The sequence below is a fragment of the Typopeltis vanoorti genome, chromosome 20 (assembly GCF_054136105.1).
Source record: "Typopeltis vanoorti isolate ZY-2024b chromosome 20, IOZ_Tvanoo_1.0, whole genome shotgun sequence".
Lineage (NCBI taxonomy): Eukaryota > Metazoa > Arthropoda > Arachnida > Uropygi > Thelyphonidae > Typopeltis > Typopeltis vanoorti.
Genome location: NC_143568.1, coordinates 44,765,936 through 44,782,896, shown reverse-complemented (window position 1 = coordinate 44,782,896; position 16,961 = coordinate 44,765,936). Strand labels below are relative to the sequence as shown.

Here is a 16,961-nt window from a genome sequence, read left to right as displayed (position 1 = left end):
TAAAAAATATTGTCATCACAAATTATACCACACAGCATATTCAACTGTACATAAACAAAATTCATTACAAACTCTGTGGTGTTCCTCCCCACAAAATATTCTATATGAGATATTTTCATGTTAATAATAAACTAATCTAGATATAGTTAACAGTGAATCTAAGTGTATTTTAACATAAAGGGAAAACACTTCTTAAAAACAGCTGAATTCATTTGCATGAATTCACCTATTTCTAAGCTAATTAGGGAAACAGCCAACTGGTCAAGTAGATAACTTATGCTTTCCACCTAATGAGCTGTAAAGCTGTGGCTTTGGATGATGATTTATCTAGAACTATATTAATAGATGATTTATCCCCTAGTATACCATCCTGTTATTAGAAGCCTATACTAGCTTGAAAATGTTCCACATGTAATCTCTAAAGCAAGGGGAAGAATCACTGAAGGTTGTCTAGTTAAAGGTAAGTCATGAAATCTGGAAACTATTTAAATGAAGGGAATTACTTAGGGTAGGAGATACAGTGGCTCATTTATTTAGAAAATTAACAGATGCTATATAAGGTGATCTGGCAGAGATTAAGTGTTCTGAGATTTGAAAAACTGGAATTATTGAATTGTAGCAAAGCAACTAAAGGCTAAAAAATGTTTAAAGTTTATTTTTCACTTGGTTAGAGTATAATAAATTTAGTTTAATCCTTTATCCAAGTGTGAGCAAACAAAGTTTGTGCCTGAAAGTATCTTCAGGACTGGAGTAAGGTGGTACAACACCAGGGCACTCCTTGCAAAGGTGGAGCAAGCTACCAACACTCCTATCTCAGTATCTCCCATAATGCAAAACACATCTCCTTGAGGATATGTCTAATGTTATGCATCAAGGGATGCTCCACCTTTGCAAGGAGTGCCCTGGTGTTGTACCACCTTACCCCAGTCCTGAAGATACTTTCAGGCGCAAACTTTGTTTGCTCACACTTGGATAAAGGATTAAACTAAAAATTAAACTAAATTTATTATACTCTAACCAAGTGAAAAATAAACTTTCAACATCTTTCTCTAAATCCAGAGTAATTTATTAAAAAAGGGTGGCACACCATTTGGCAACTCCTATAGGTAGAGATGACCTGCTAATGCTTCTGCCTGGTATCTCCTCTTGGGCCTAGCTCCCACTGAAGAGACCTCAATAAAAGTCTAAACTAGTCTGGGTTGTGGTCCTTCCCTTAATGCATAACATTAGACATATCTGCAAGGAGATGTGTTTTGCATTATGGGAGATACTGAGATAGGAGTGTTGGTAGCTTGCTCCACCTTTGCAAGGAGTGCCCTGGTGTTGTACCACCTTACCCTAGTCCTGAAGATACTTTCAGGCGCAAACTTTGTTTGCTCACACTTGGATAAAGGATTAAACTAAATTTATTATAAGGCTAAAAAAGTAATGTATTATATATCTGTTAAATGCATTCTTCAGACTGGTTTGCTTGTTGCAAGATGAAAAACAAATTTTCCACTTCTGTACAAGATCAGCTAATCCAGAAGACAATTCTAGTTATTTAAAAACACTAGCTTTTAGTAATAACATAACTAAATACTTAAGGAATTGACACTAGAAATATAAATTAAATCAACTTTAATATATACTTTCCGATATTTCGGCAACGTCACATTGCCATCTTCATGGGAACTTAAAATAAAGACAAGTGTACGCAAGTACTACATAACAGCAAATGAAAAACAAAGCGAGGAAGCTACCATTTTTCTAAAGTCCTGATGGTACCCCCCTGGCGAGCTATATTAGGTGTTCTTGGCCTTTGGGCTGAAGTTCTTCTGATATATGTTTCCCAAATTTGGGACAGTCTCATGCATCCAAAATTTGTTGAGGTTTGGCACGTTCCTAAGGTCTCAGGCTGATTCCATGAATAGTCTTTCATATTTGAACTTGATGCGGTGTATTACTGTGGCTTTCTTCCACCTTATTCTGTGGCATTCTATCCAGAGTATGGTCTGCAAGCCCAGAGTGGCTGTACTGGTGAAATCAGATATAGTCCTTGTGTTCTGAGATTCTGATATTTGCTGTCCTGCCAGTTTGGTCAAAGTAGGACAATTTACAGCTGCAAGGGACCTGGTATACACCAGTTAGGTCTAAGGGAAATGGTTGGTCTTTAGTGGAGCAGATAAGGGATGCCAATTTTCTATATGGTCTGTAACAAGAGGTCAAGTCATGTTTTTTTAGTATTTTGTTGATTTTTCCGAGGTGCCTCGGATGTAGGAAATGGTGATGGATTTAGAGTAATCTTTTTTGTGGAGGGGGGGAGGGGGGTTGTGGATAATTGGTTTTAGTATTTATTGGATTTTTTTTTGGAGGGGGGGTAGCCATTGGCTGAGAAAGTGTTAAGGATGTGATTTAGTTCAGTAGTTAGGGCTTGGTATCTGCCTGTATGGGTGGGTTTCTATAAACTGAGAAAACCAAAGTTCCATCAGATTGGCAGGTGACTAGTGTGTCTAGAAAGGGGAGGCTATTGTTTTTTTCTTTTTCCAGGGTGAACTTGATTCTAGGGTGTTGGTTGTTTAAGTGTGTTAAAAAGGAGAGGAGTGTATCCGAGCTATGTGGCCAAATAGCGAACATATCAACATAGCAAAGCCATATGGTAGGTTTTTGTGGGGCAGAGTTTAAGGCTTTCTCTTCAGAGGTCTCCATAAAGAAGTTGGCCAAGGGTGGGGAAAGTGGTGAGCCCATAGCTGTCCCCCCCCCTCTATCTGTTTGTAGAATTTTTCCTGCCAAATGAAATAGCCTAAGTTCATTGTGAACTGAAATAGGGCTGAGATATCAGGAGGAAATTTAGCTTGGATTAGCTCTAAGGTTTCTTTGAGGGGGATATTTGTGAATAAGGAGGAGATGTCAAAACTGACCATTATGTCATTATGTTGGAGTGCAAGGTTTTCTATACTGGCTTTGAAGTGGGCTGAGTTTTTTTTTTTATGTGTGATGGTGTGTTGCCAGTATAGTGTGAGAGCGCTTTGGCTAAATATTCAGCTAGTTTGCAAGTGGGGGTATGGGATGTAATGGCACAATTTCTTTATGCATTTTTGGGAGCCCAGAAAGGGGGGGGGTCTAGAGTTATATGGTTTTAGTCAGTAATCTCCACAGGCCAAGAAGTAACTTTCTTAAAGGAGCCTATAGAGTTTTCTGATTTGTGAGTTGGTGGGATTGCATTCAACATGGAGGTAAGTAGCTCGATCTAATAGTAAAACCTTAAGCTTACCCGTGTAGTCATTATGACTGAGTACCACAGTGGTGTTCCCCTTATCCGCTTTGGTGATAATTATTTCTTTGTTTTTCTTCAATTCCTGTAGAGACTTCTATTCACTAATGGATATGTTGGTGTTTGGTGGTTTTGCTTTTGTGAGAACGCAGGCTACATCCTATCTAATATCATTGGTGATGTGGTTTGGAAGGTGGCAAATCCCGTATTCAATCTGGATCATTAATTCCTCAGCTAGTAATTATCTAGGAGCAATGCCGAAGTTGTAACCATGTGAAAGAGTGGCGAGTGCTTCAGCCTTCAAGATGACTGAAGAAAGGTTAACTACAGTGTTGGTTTGTAGTTTTGGTTTGGACGTCAAGTTCTTTTTTAATTTATCAAACTTGTTGATATGTCGACTCCATATTCGTTTAAATTCTTTATTTGCCACAGTGCACGAGACACCATGTAGAATTGACAAAAGCTCGTGATTTAGCATATTTGAAAGCTCATTATCTAATGCTTACGCCGGCTAGGGAACCGCGTGTAGCGTTAATTTGCTCCCAAAGTAAAGCCTGGCTCGCCTGGTTGTTGTAGATACAGAGAGCTTTTTGTGAAATGGAATGGTGCTTAAATTTTACACAATTTGGGATTACCCGATTATCCCGGCAGCGTTTCTACAATTACTTTCAATTCCACATGACGTCTCGTGTACTGCGGCAAATAAAGAATTTGAACAAATACAGAAATTTCCTCCCGATATCTCAGCCCTATTTCAGTTCACAATGAACTCAGGCTATTTCATTTGGCAGGAAAAATTCTACAAACAGATAAAGGGGACAGCCATGTGTTTACCACTTTCCCCACCCATGGCCAACTTCTTTATGGAGACCTTTGAAGAGAAAGCCTTAAACTCTGCCTCACAAAAACCTATCATATGGCTTCGCTACGTTGACGATATGTTCGCTATTTAGCCACATGGGCCGGATACACTCCTCTCCTTCTTAACACACTTAAACAACCAACACCCTAGAATCAAGTTCACCCTGGAAAAAGAGAAAAACAATAGGCCTCCCTTCCTAGACACACTGGTCACCCGCTAACCTGATGGAACCTCGGTTTTCTCAGTTTATAGAAAACCCACCCATACAGGCATGGGTGGGTTTTCTATTTTCAATGGCTACCCCCCCCAAAAAAAAAAAAATCCAAAAAATACTAAAACCAGTTATCCACAACCGACCCCCCCCCCTTCACAAAAAAGATTACTCTAAATCCATCACCATTCCCTACATCCGAGGCACCTCGGAAAAAAAATCAACAAAATCCTAAAAAAACATGACGACCTCTTGTTACAGACCATATAGAAAATCGGCATCCCTTATCTGCTCCACTAAAGACCAACCACTTCCCCTAGACCTACCTGGTACATACCAGATCCCATGCAGCTGTAAATTGTCTTACTTTGACCAAACAGGCAGGACAGCAAATATCAGAATCTCAGAACACAAGATCTATATCCGATTTCACCAGTACAGCCACTCTGGGCTTGTAGACCATGCTCTGGATACTCGCCAAAGAATAAGGTGGAAGAAAGCCACAGTAATACACCGCATCAAGTTCAAATATGAAAGACTATTCATGGAATCAGCTTCAGCCCTTAGGAACATGCCAAACCTCAACAAATTTGGATGCATGAGACTGCCCCAAATTTGGGAAACATATATCAGAAGAACTTCAGCCCAAAGGCCAAGAACACCTAATATAGCCCACCAGGGGGCACCATCAGGACTTTAGGAAATCAGTAGCTTCCTCGTTTCGTTTCTCATTTGCTGTTATGTTGTACATGTGTGCACGTGTCTTTATCTTAAGTTCCCATGAAGATGGCAACGTGACGTTGCCGAAATATCGGAAAGTATATATATTAAAGTTGATTTAATTTATATTTCTAGTGTACGCTGTCAATTCCTTAATTAATAAGTTATCATGTTTAACCAGCATATAAGGCTTTCTACAAGAATTAGCTTTTAGTAAGTGAATCCAATGGAAGAGAAGGCAGGGTAGACCTCAAAAAAGGATATTGGATGGATAATGAGACTGGAACAGACCAATATGGTCTACACCTGCAATTAGTGTTATGATGATGATGTAGAATCTAAGATACGTGATGATTCTATGGAAAGAAATACAGGGAATATTTTATGAAAGTTAGATCAGAAGAAGGTTATTCAAGTACAGCAATCCCTCGATTAATGCACTCCCGATTAGTACGTCATTTTTTTGCAATACACAAATTCGATTAGTGCGCCTCTAAAATTCGATTAGCATATTTCTTAAAAATAAATGTTACAGATTTTAAAAATTTTCGATCTATACATTTTTTATGGCTAACTATTTTAAAAAATCACTCACCATGATGAAATAATTTAGTTACCGATTTGAAACATTTTACAGAGTTATTTTTTTAATGGCATACTACACTATTTCCATGTATGGTATGTTCCAAATTTACTGCCAAAATTTATGTCAACTGCTTTACATAGCATTTTGCTGATCATATGATGATAAGGAAGAATGACTTTAGAAGGATAACCTTAGTGGATGCCAATGGTATCGAGGTGACCAAATCAGATGTAATAGTAGAGTTACTGAGTGAGCACTTTTCAAAAGTCTATCACCCAAGTGAGGATATCTCTGTACCTGTAGCAATAAGATGTGAGAATTCAAGTTAATGAAACAGAGGTACAGTACTTAGAATATTGCAGAATTTAAACACAAACACTGCTCTTGGTTTAGATGGGATATCAGCTCGGGTGTTATGCGAATGTGCAAGGGAATTGTCAACTCCTCTTACTTGGTTATTTAACTGGAGTTTGAACTCTGGTATGGTCCCTAGGGAGTGGAAGGAAAGAAAAATAGTTCCTTTGCATAAAGGAGGCTCCAAGACTGCGGTTGTAAATTACAGACCAATTACCATCTCGGGAGTGGTGGTAAAAGTACTGGAAAAGTTGGTTAAGGTCAGAATTCAGAATTGGGTGGAGAATATGATACTCTATCAGGGCCAACATGGTTTTGCTAAAGGTCAGTCCTGCCTTAGCAATTTATTAACTTTTTATAATAGAGTGACATCTGAGTTGGACAAGGGGAATGGCTACACAGCGATACTTCTGGATTTTGCAGACTTTTGACAGGATACCCCATGGAATACTGTTGCACAAATTAGAACAAATGGAGATGGATATTAAACTGGTGTTATGGATAAGAGATTGGCTTATGGAGAGATATCAGAAAGCAGTATATGGAGGAGCAGAGTGAGAATCTGTTGACTAGTGGTGTGCCTCAGGGCTCTGTGCTTGGGCCGTTATTGTTTAATTTGTACATAAATGATATAGGAAATAACTTGAAGGGAGATGTTCAGTTATTTGCTGAAGATGCAAAGCTGGGAAGCACAATAAGAAATCAAGCTGATGTTGAGAGTTTGCAGGATGATTTAAATAAACTGGCAAAATGGACAAAGGGTAATGGATGTCAGTTCAATCTGGAAAAGTGTAAAGTTATGCATTTTGGGGTTAAAAGATTTCCAGCTGTGTACCACATTGATGGAACAGTACTCCAAGAGATTGATGAGGCTAGGGACTTGGGGATATTAGTGGATAGGGAATTGAAGTTCAGAGGACGCATTGCTAAGGTGTCCAAGATTGCACATAGGATTACTTGGTTATTGAGCAACACACTAACATCCAGAGATAAAGAGGTTATTATTTCCCCTTTATAAAGCATTGATACTTTAACATTTGGATTACTATGCTCTCGGGTCTGGTCACCTGGATTCCTTGGAGATGAGGTTGCAGAGAGGATTCAGAGGAGAGCAACTAAGTTGGTGAGTGATGTAAAAAATTCTCCCTACATTGATAGATTGAGAGCTTGTGGATTGCAGAGGTTGGTGATAGGCAGAGAAGAGGAGATATGATAGAAACATTTACATTTTTATAAGACTGATGCAAGGGAAATATTTCAGCTGTGCGATAGTGATGGAAGAACAAGAGGTCATCCCTGAAAATTAAGGAAAAGTGTGGTTAACAAAGGTGTGAGAACTAGATTTTTTGCTTGGAGAGTGGTGAATCAATGGAATGCATTGCCTGACTCAGTTGTGAGTGCTTCGTCTGTAAATGAGGTCATGAAGAGGTATGATAGATATTGTTTTGATAGCTAGGGTCTCCCACGACGAGTCTTCTGACTCCATGGAGATACCCATATATAATAATAATAACCTTTAATCATGAGTAAAAGAATCAGTGAGCAAAAAATAGAAGTGTGAAAATGATTCGAAAAGTAATCTGATTAGAACTTGAAATAATAAAGAAAAATGAACAAGGTGAGTCCAGAGCAAAGATAGGACAAGAACACAAAAATGGGTGAATCAACTGCTGAATACAAAGAGAAAAGTAAGGATGCTTCAAGTTTATCATGCATGCACTCGAAATCAAAGTATTATAATGATTGAATTAGAGCGCCTTCTTTCTACATGAATTGAAGATTGTAACCAAAAATGAATCCCGCTAAACTGGCCTCATTAAATCAAAAGGATCGTCTCTTTGTAACCTGGAAATAAAGGGCTATCAATGATGAAAAAGAAGAATTCCACGTTAGTGCTGGGTGATTTGAGCGTTTCAAAAAGAGAAATGGCCTACATAATGTTCTAATTACAGGCAAAGTTGCAAATGCAGATAAGGAGATATCCAGAGATTTGGAGGAAAATTGTGTAAGAAGGGGACTATTGTGATCAACAAATATTTAATGTCGATGAAACCAGCCTTTTTTTTTTGGAAGCGAATGCCTTCCAAGACTTTTCTAGCCAAATCAGTCTGGTTTTAAAGTGGCAAAGTCGAATGAAATTACTGATAGCAATATGCGAGCCATTTGGAAGCACATTCTTCCACATTGTGTAAATGATTTTAGAGGCTTTTCAAATTTCTTTTCAAAAAAGTTAACTAAATCTCATTCTGAGAATTTGAGTGATTCCAACCTACTAAATTTAGATGCACAGCGGAAAGATCCTGAAGAATATGAAGAAAATGTAATCACTGACAAGCCCAAAGAGGTTTCACAGAAACAATTTGAAAATAGTTTTTGTACAATCGAAGTTTTTAAGCAGCAACGCTTAGAGACTGATCCTGGTGAAGAGAGAATCAGTAAAATTTGCAGAAGAGGCAATAGGGCCATACCGTCAGTTGCATGAAAAAGAGAAGCAGAATGCCCACAAAACTGCGTTAGCTCAATTCTTTGTTAAATTTATATTCTGAATATGTTTTATTGTCTTTCAGCTTCATGGTTTTCTTTAACTAAGCCCTAGAATTACCCTAATTTTTTTATTAAAAAAAAAAATTAAGGGTCAAAAAAGAAATCTAAGGAACGAATTATACATTTTCCCATTTATATATTAATGCCTGTTTTAAAGAACGCATTAGGCGCATTAATCAAGGTATTTCTGTATATACAGTATGTGAGCTAAAGTAAATCAGTAAAGAATAAAAAAGAGAAAGGTAACTGCCAGAAATTGAGGTTTACAGGAGTAAGAATGATTTAAATTGAGGCTGTTTAAAAGACACTACAGCAAAATGTTTTGGGACTCATTAGTTGCTAAATCAAAAAATTAAAAGTTACTTTCATTAATATAATGATTTGAACCTAAGTAACGTGGTCAGAGAAATAATAGCCAATTAAGTCTAAATAGCATCACTCATTCTAAATGACATCAAATCAATTTAGTCAGCCTGTTTGGCTAAGTCGTTAGAATATCACTCCTCCCTCCTAAGAGGGGCCTACAGGTTCGAATCCCTGCCACGGATATTTGCGACTGTCTTTATAAGGAGGATGAATTTCATTGTCCAGTGTGAGACTGCTGCCTGCTTATTGGAGGCCTGGAGTGCTTGAAAACGTTCCATGCAAAGACCATGATTTATGTAGATTATGTAAAAAATAAATAAAAATATAAAAAATATATAAAATTAATAAAAATAGAAAAAACCTTATCCCACCCATAGTAGTATTACCATAGGTTTATAACTTTTTTGTAGGTGGAGTCACAAAAAGTTAACATTACGGGACATCTCGTATAATATAAGGTCACAGTTTTTCTCTACCAGTAAATCACATAATAAATCTGTAGTCAGCTGGATGAATACTCAAAGTTTCAAGGAAATATGTTGAAAGAAAAAAAAGCTGACAAGAGTATAGATTTCATAAATCAGCTATCAAGTATGATTGATATAAAAGTTGAAAGTAAATTGTTAATTCTCTAAAAGAAAATTATCATAACTACACTGGTTTCCATAAATTCCAAAAATTAAGAATTTTTATGGAATCTGGTGAAAAACAGTATGATACGAGATGTGAAAGAAACACTCACAAAAACTGTAAATTAAATAGATTAATTCAGTAACAAATGGGTGCATGAAGAGTTGTATAAGGAGGACATGAGCAGAAGCATAAGGAGTAGGTTCTTTGTATGGAGAGTGTGGATGGTCACTGGAATGCTTTGCCTGACATTGTGGTGAATGCAGATACAATGAAGGAGTTTAAAGTATCGTTTAATGAACTTTGTGTGTAGCAGTGTTTGCCTCCCACATTTTTGAGTCTTTAGACTGCATGGAGGTCTGGCAATAATAATAAAGACAATAATCAAAAACAAGAAGATAAAATGAGATTATCAAAGTGCCTCAATAAGGAATGTGGTTATCCCTCAAAGCAATACAGCTCATGATATTTTCCCTTTCAGTCGCTTCCGATTGTAAATGACTTTGTAGCAGTGGCGGCTCGTACATAGGCACTGCGACACCACAGTACCCCCAAGGAAAAAATGAAAAAATTAAATTTTGTTTGTGTTTATAAATAATAACAATGCTCATTATATAAATGCAATACAACATGTTAAAGGTTACAGCTTATGTTTTGACATTGATTGAATAGTTAATAATTGGAATTGTTCAATTAACGCTTTAGAACAAATGCACTGCGATCTAACACAGTGTCAGAATTATCACGTTAGGCCAATTGCAGCTAGCCTCAGCGATATTCGTTTCGCTTCTCGTTGCACGTTACAAGCGATTCCAACACTGCTCGTTTGGCCAGTGTATCGTATGCTTGCATGCATTATTCTGTAAGATACGAAACTTTTATTATTAGTGCGTGTTCATGGTAAGGGTGAACTATTTTTTGTAAAACTTATTTTATTTTGTTAAAATAACATATTTATTATAGATACAAGACTGAATTATGACGAGTACCACTGTTGAAAATATGAAAAGAATTATATTTTTTCAATTATCGTTACACGAAACAAATGCACTGTGATCTAACGCAGTGTGAGAATTTTCGCGCCAATTCCTAGCCTAGCTGATATTCGTTTACACTTGTCATTGCACATTACAAGCGATTCCAACACTGCTCGTTTGGGCAGTATGTCGTATGCTTGCACACGTTATTTCTGTGAGATACAAAACTTTTATTATTGGTGTTTGTTCATGGTGAGGGTGAAATATTTTTAATAAAGCAATTTTTTAATATGTAAATGTATTTATTAATAAATTGGTTACTGATTAGGAAAAAAATATTTTTTTTTTTTTTTAAATTTTGTATATGCAGCATCCCCACTTAAAAGTTTCACCAGCCACCACTGCTTTGTAGGCATTGCCCACAAAGTGTTCCTGGTGAGATTTTTATAGGGTAGTTCACCATTGCTTTCCCAAACTAACCAATTTTATCTGGGCTCTGGATGGACATATGGCTGGGACATTTTCATTACTGTAATCCATGTGTGGTCACGGGGCTGGTTTGGAAATAAGGAATGCGGTCACCCCCTCAAAGAGCAATACAGCGCTCCCAATGTTTGTCTGGTTTTCCCTTTCAGTCGCTTTTGACCATAGGTGACTTTGTAGACATCGTCAAAAGTGCCTCAATAAGGAATGTGGTCACCCCTCAAATCAATACAGCACTCATGATGTTTCATATTATTTATAATCATGTCCAAGAGCTCAGTTGGTAATAACAACCAGTACTCCTGCAAAACCAAGAGTATTCCAGACATGCTGAATAGGATTAAGGTCAGGAGACCTGGCTAGCAGGTCCATATGTATGACAGTCTCCTCTTGGAAATATTGGTTCATGAGCTTTGCTCAATGAGGATGAGCATTATCATCTTGTAGGATAAATATCTTCCCTATCATATCTGCATACAGATGAACAGAGAGGTGTAGGAGCTTTTCTCTAAGCTATGGCATTCATGGTTTCCTTTAGGAAGCAGGTATGAATCAGTGCATTCACCGAATGAGATGCCTTTCCAAATCACACTACCACCTCCACAATAAGTGTCCCTTTCGTGAATATTAGAGAAATGATAATGTGTTCCTGGTTCTCTCTTTAAGTGGAGCCTTGTCCATTTCAAACATCCTCTCCTGTGGCATGTAGATAGGGCACTCAGACTACTGGTACAGATCACCTTTGTGAAGCCTCCTGCACAAACCAATTTTTTTTTTTGTAGCCGACAAGATTATAGCTACCCTTGTGGATGATTTGAGGTAGCACATCTCTTTCAGTAAGCAGATAATTGGAGATATCAGTCAACTATTGGAATTGTAGCCTGTGGCCTTTCTTCACTGTATCTTTGGGATGCTGTTTGTAACTGCTGGAATTGGTTCCACAACCTGTGAACTATGGAAAAAATCAACTACCTAGCTACCTCTGCCTGACTTGGGCTGGGCCTCTAGTCTTACGATGACTTGCCACCTGAATTCATCAGTTAAATTGTCTTGCGGCCATATTCAAGAATTATGCTATCATGAAATGTCATGTTCTCACTCCCGACATGAAATGAAAACCATTCCAAAACACCCAATTTTATGCTGTGGCTCATTTGCACATACTGCTGACAACACTACTCATTTGTATATGATAACCAGACTCAGCTTTGCTTTTTACACAATGTACCTGACTGAGATTTTTCTTTTTTTTCCCTTAATTTATGGAAACCAGTGTAGTATAAATCACTTTGCAACTGATGAGACTGGAGGGAGGTAGCCTTAACATGTTTTCTTTGGTGGTAAGCAGAAATATGTAATGGTTAATAAATTCACTTTAGATAATCTCCAATGAATTGCTCAAACTGGGAGTAATACCTGGAAATTTCCAGATTCCAATTCATAGAGATGGTTTGTTACAAAAAATGAAGAATTATAGACCAACGAGTTGTTAATATTACAGAAAAGGTAATGGAAAAATTAATTTGAAATTATATCCAGGATATCGCTGATAGAATTACTTTAGCACAGTGCAGCATTTTCATTAAGAGGGAAACCTGTTATAATAAATCTGCTTAGCTTTTTATTATTATTATTATTTTCATGAAGTCATGAGAGAAATAGACCAACATAATAGCTATCATGCATTTTGGATTTCAGCAAAGCACATAACAATCCACATAAAGAACCTTGTGATTAAGATGTGCCAAATACACACTAATAATGACCTAAGTGAGAGGGAGGCCATTTACAGTTCACCGCTTCCTGTTCAAGTAATGAAATAAAGAACCTAGCATGTAACCACCCTAAAAATATTTACTAACAATATACTGTCAAATTACAGATGTTCTGGTTTGTGTATCACAAACTGTCCTCAATTAAATTAAAGATGTCAAGAAATGCAATTTAATTTACAACCAAATGAAAAAACCTCAAAAACCATTCGGGTCCAGTCCAGGTCACCATATTTGTCTGAAAATCTTCAGACAAATATGGTGTTTGTCTGAAGGATTTGTGCCCACTAAACTTCAACTCCCTATCCACCAACACTCCCAAATCCCTGGCCTCATCAATCTCATGGAGTATGGTTCCACCAATGTGATATACTGCTGCTAATCTTTTCACTCCAAAATACACTTTACCACATTAAATTGACATCTATTTTCCTTAGTCTAGTGCGCCAAACTATCCAAATCATCTTGCAAAATTTTGATATCTGTGCACTCACAATTGCTCTACCCAACTTTGCATCATCAACAAACAAGTGAACACTTCCTCTCAGATCCTTTCCTATATCGTTAATGAACAAATTGAAAAGTAGTGGTCCAAGAACAGAACCCTGCGGCACACCACTAGTCACAAGCCGTCTTTTGGACTCCACTCCTGAATAAATCACTCTGGTATCTCTCCATCAACCACCCTCCTATCCATCTCACCAACCCTATATCCATCTACTCCAGTTTACTGATTAAAGTTCCATGTGCAACATTTGATGAGCTGTAAAACAGCTCATCAAATCACTTGGTTACTGAAAAATACTTTAACGAGCAGAGACAAACAAGTTATTGTTCCTCTATATCGAGCCCTGATAAGACCCCATCTGGACTACTGTGCCCAGATATGGGCGATGGGGAGGATTCAGAGACGAGTGACCAAGATGATAGCAGGTCTGTGGAATGAACCTTATGAGAACAGGTTGAAGATTTGTGGGTTGCAAAAATTGGTTGACAGGTGGAAAAGGGGTGATATGAGTGACACATTCAAATTACTGAAGGGTTTCTATAAGATTAATCCAGAAGATATTTTTGAGAATAGGACTGGTGGTGGGAGGACTAGGGGCCATACATGGAAGCTGGGCTAGAATGTGGTTAGCGGGGGTGTTAGAGCTAGGTTCTTTACTTGGAGAGTGGTAAATGAGCGGAATAAGCTGCCAGAGTCTGTTGTGGGTGCTATGACCGTGAATGAGTTTAAGGGGAGGTATGATAGATACTGTGTGAAATACGAATAGTTGTTCTTGACATGATGTTAGGACCTCCTTCGATGAGTCTGTCGACTCCTTGGAGTTGCCTGTAATAATAATAATAACCATCCTCAGTGTAGAAGAATAAAACAATGACACATTCAGTTACAATAAAATTCACATGCAGTTATGAGGGTGCCAAGCTTTCAGCTATTACACTATTAGAGTTGAAAGTTTTTTTTCACTTGGCTATACTATAAATTAAAGATGTCAAGAAATTATATTCTTGGTTTCATCCTTTATCCAAGTGTAAGCAAACAAAGTTTGTGTATGAAGTAACTGCACAACTGGAGAACTTGTATATAGAGGCTAATGACTTCACTTCAATTGCCTTAGCATCTTATAATGCAACACACACATCCTTACGGTCATGTATAATGCTATGCATTATGGGATGGGCCACTATCTAGACCAGTTTCAACCTTTATTGAAGTCTCATCAGAGGGAGCCAAACCCAGAAGTGATACTAAGGTTGAAGTCATGCAGAAGTCATATTTCCATATACAAGTAGTCACACCTTATTACTAAACTACTCTGGGTTAGAGACAGATGTTGAAAGTATTTTCACTTGGTTATACTATAAATTTAAGATGCCGCCCAGGCATCTTTAATTTATAGGGAAGATACTTCCCTTTAATTTACTGGGAGGATACTTACAAACAGCTTTTAAGGAATGTGGAGAACTGACTTGGACTTGAAACCCAACATCCAGTCCTCACCTTCATGTGGTATGCATTGTTAGTAGGTATCCATTGGGTACTAGAAACAATGAAATTTCATGCTAGTTGACGCATCATTCGATTAAACAAGGCCCTGCTGTTTTTGTCAGTGGAGAGAGAACAAGAAGTCAGCCTCAGTTCTTCTGACAAGTTTGTTCCAGCTGCAGATTTTTTATTCTTTTTATAGACACAAGTCACTTTTGTAATTTCTGATGACAAAGATCATGAAACTGAAATTAAGACATTCTGGATATCTAGATAAATTACAATGAAGTGACAGAACAGTATTAGAAAACATGCAGACAAGATCACATACTTGAGATAGAAAATACAATATAGAAAAAATCAGAATCTGCATAATAGCATGTCCAAAATATATAAAATTATAAACAACAGAAAAAATCCTTAGCCCACTCACAGTACTAATGTACTCTCATTTGAACGTATCCAATTTGAAATATGCCGATAGTTTACTTCAATTGGCTCTAATTCAAGAAGTTTATTTTTGTGTTTAGCTATGAATACTATGGCTAGTTCCTGTGGCACTAATTTCTTCTTTCCTTGATGATACATGATTAATCACTTTAAACTGAATTAGAAAGCATGCATCTATTTGGTTCTTAGTCTCAGTAATACCAAGTATGTTAGAATAGTATTTCTGTAACTTGCTAACTCTACTTCTTTTCCACTGATGCTTCATAGGTAGATTACACCTATCTTTGATTCTGTTGCAATGAAGTTTTTCCAATAGCTCACTTTGCATTGTCCATTCTGGTTCCTTGACTAAACCAGCAGAAGTTTATAATCAGATGATGTCCCAAATACCATGATTATTATCTGGCAACACTGTTTCAAATGGATTTATTTTCTATAAAAGCAAGTAGGAACTAGTTGCTACTTACAGATTGCATGTTATAATCACTAGAGACAAGCTCAACATCATCAATTTCCTGATATAAACTCTCAAAGGAGTTTTCAGCAATTATGACAAAAATAAGTTCATGTTATTAATAATCTCCTTTCAACAATTTTCCTCCAAATTAGTCTATACCCTCTGTCCAAAAAGAAACTAAAAGAACAAACAGTTGACATTTGTCTAATGAAACAAATGTCAACTGTTTATGACATTTGTTTCATTAGAAGCAGAGTTATAGTGTCAAGAGTGACAGTGTGTTTTGACGAACGGTCGGAAAATGAGTTTCAAACAGAGAGCTGTGATTGACTTAGTGTTAAACTTGGCAAAAGTTTTACCGACACGCATTGAATGCTTCAAAAAGCATATGGTGATGAATGCTTATCCCGTCTCAAATTTACGAGTGGTTTAAGTGATTTCAAAGTGGTCGTGAGACGCTTAAGGACGACAAAAAGCCAGGCCATCCAAAAACTGGACTGAGCAAAAGTTAACATCCAAAAAAGTGTGTGATTTCATCCAAGAAAACCTGAAATCATTCGTGAGATTGAATGAAAAGATGAATTGGGGATTGCAAAATCAACTGTGCACAACATTTCGACCAAGAGTTTGGGCCTTTGTAAATTGTATTCGCAATTTGTTACCCACAAGTTGACAGACGACCAAAAAAAATTTATCAAATTGAACACTGCAAGGACCTCAATTAAAACCGTCGTAAGGATTCAAACTTCCTTGAAATGATTGTTAATGGTGATAAAATGTGGTGTTTTGAGTATGAGCCCAAAACAAAGCGACAGAGTGCTGAGTGGAGACCACAAGAAGAGGAGCATCTGGAAAAAAGTCGCTTAGAGAAGTTAAAAGTAAAGACATTGCTGATTTGTTTCTACGATTCCAAGGGCATTATCCGCAAAGGATTCGTTCTGCCTGGCCAAATGGTCAATGGTGAGTTTTATCTAGAAGTTTTGAAGCGATTGATAGCGAGAATTAATCGCGTACGGCATGAATATTGTGATGTAGGCAGCTGGTCACTTTTGCATGATAATACACCATCTCATCGTTCGAACATTGTGAGACAGTTTTTGAGCAAAAACGAAGTTTGTGTGTTGGATCACTCGCCGTATTCACCTGACTTGGCACCCTGTGAATTCTTTCTCTTCCCCCGACTTCATTTGCCGATGAAAGGAAAGCAATATGACACGATTGAAAACGTTCAAGTGGCAGTAACCACAATCCTCAACAGTATCCCAAAAACCGATATAAAAAACTCATTTAACAAATTAATTGGCCG

At 37.4% G+C, this 16,961-nt stretch overlaps 1 protein-coding gene across 2 annotated transcripts in view; it reads right to left on the bottom strand.

Moving 5' to 3' along the window:
- The window catches only part of LOC150095403 (filamin-A-like), a 640,838-nt gene that overhangs the window by 408,419 nt on the left and 215,458 nt on the right, over positions 1–16,961 (bottom strand). The gene's annotated exons all lie outside the window — the stretch shown is intronic.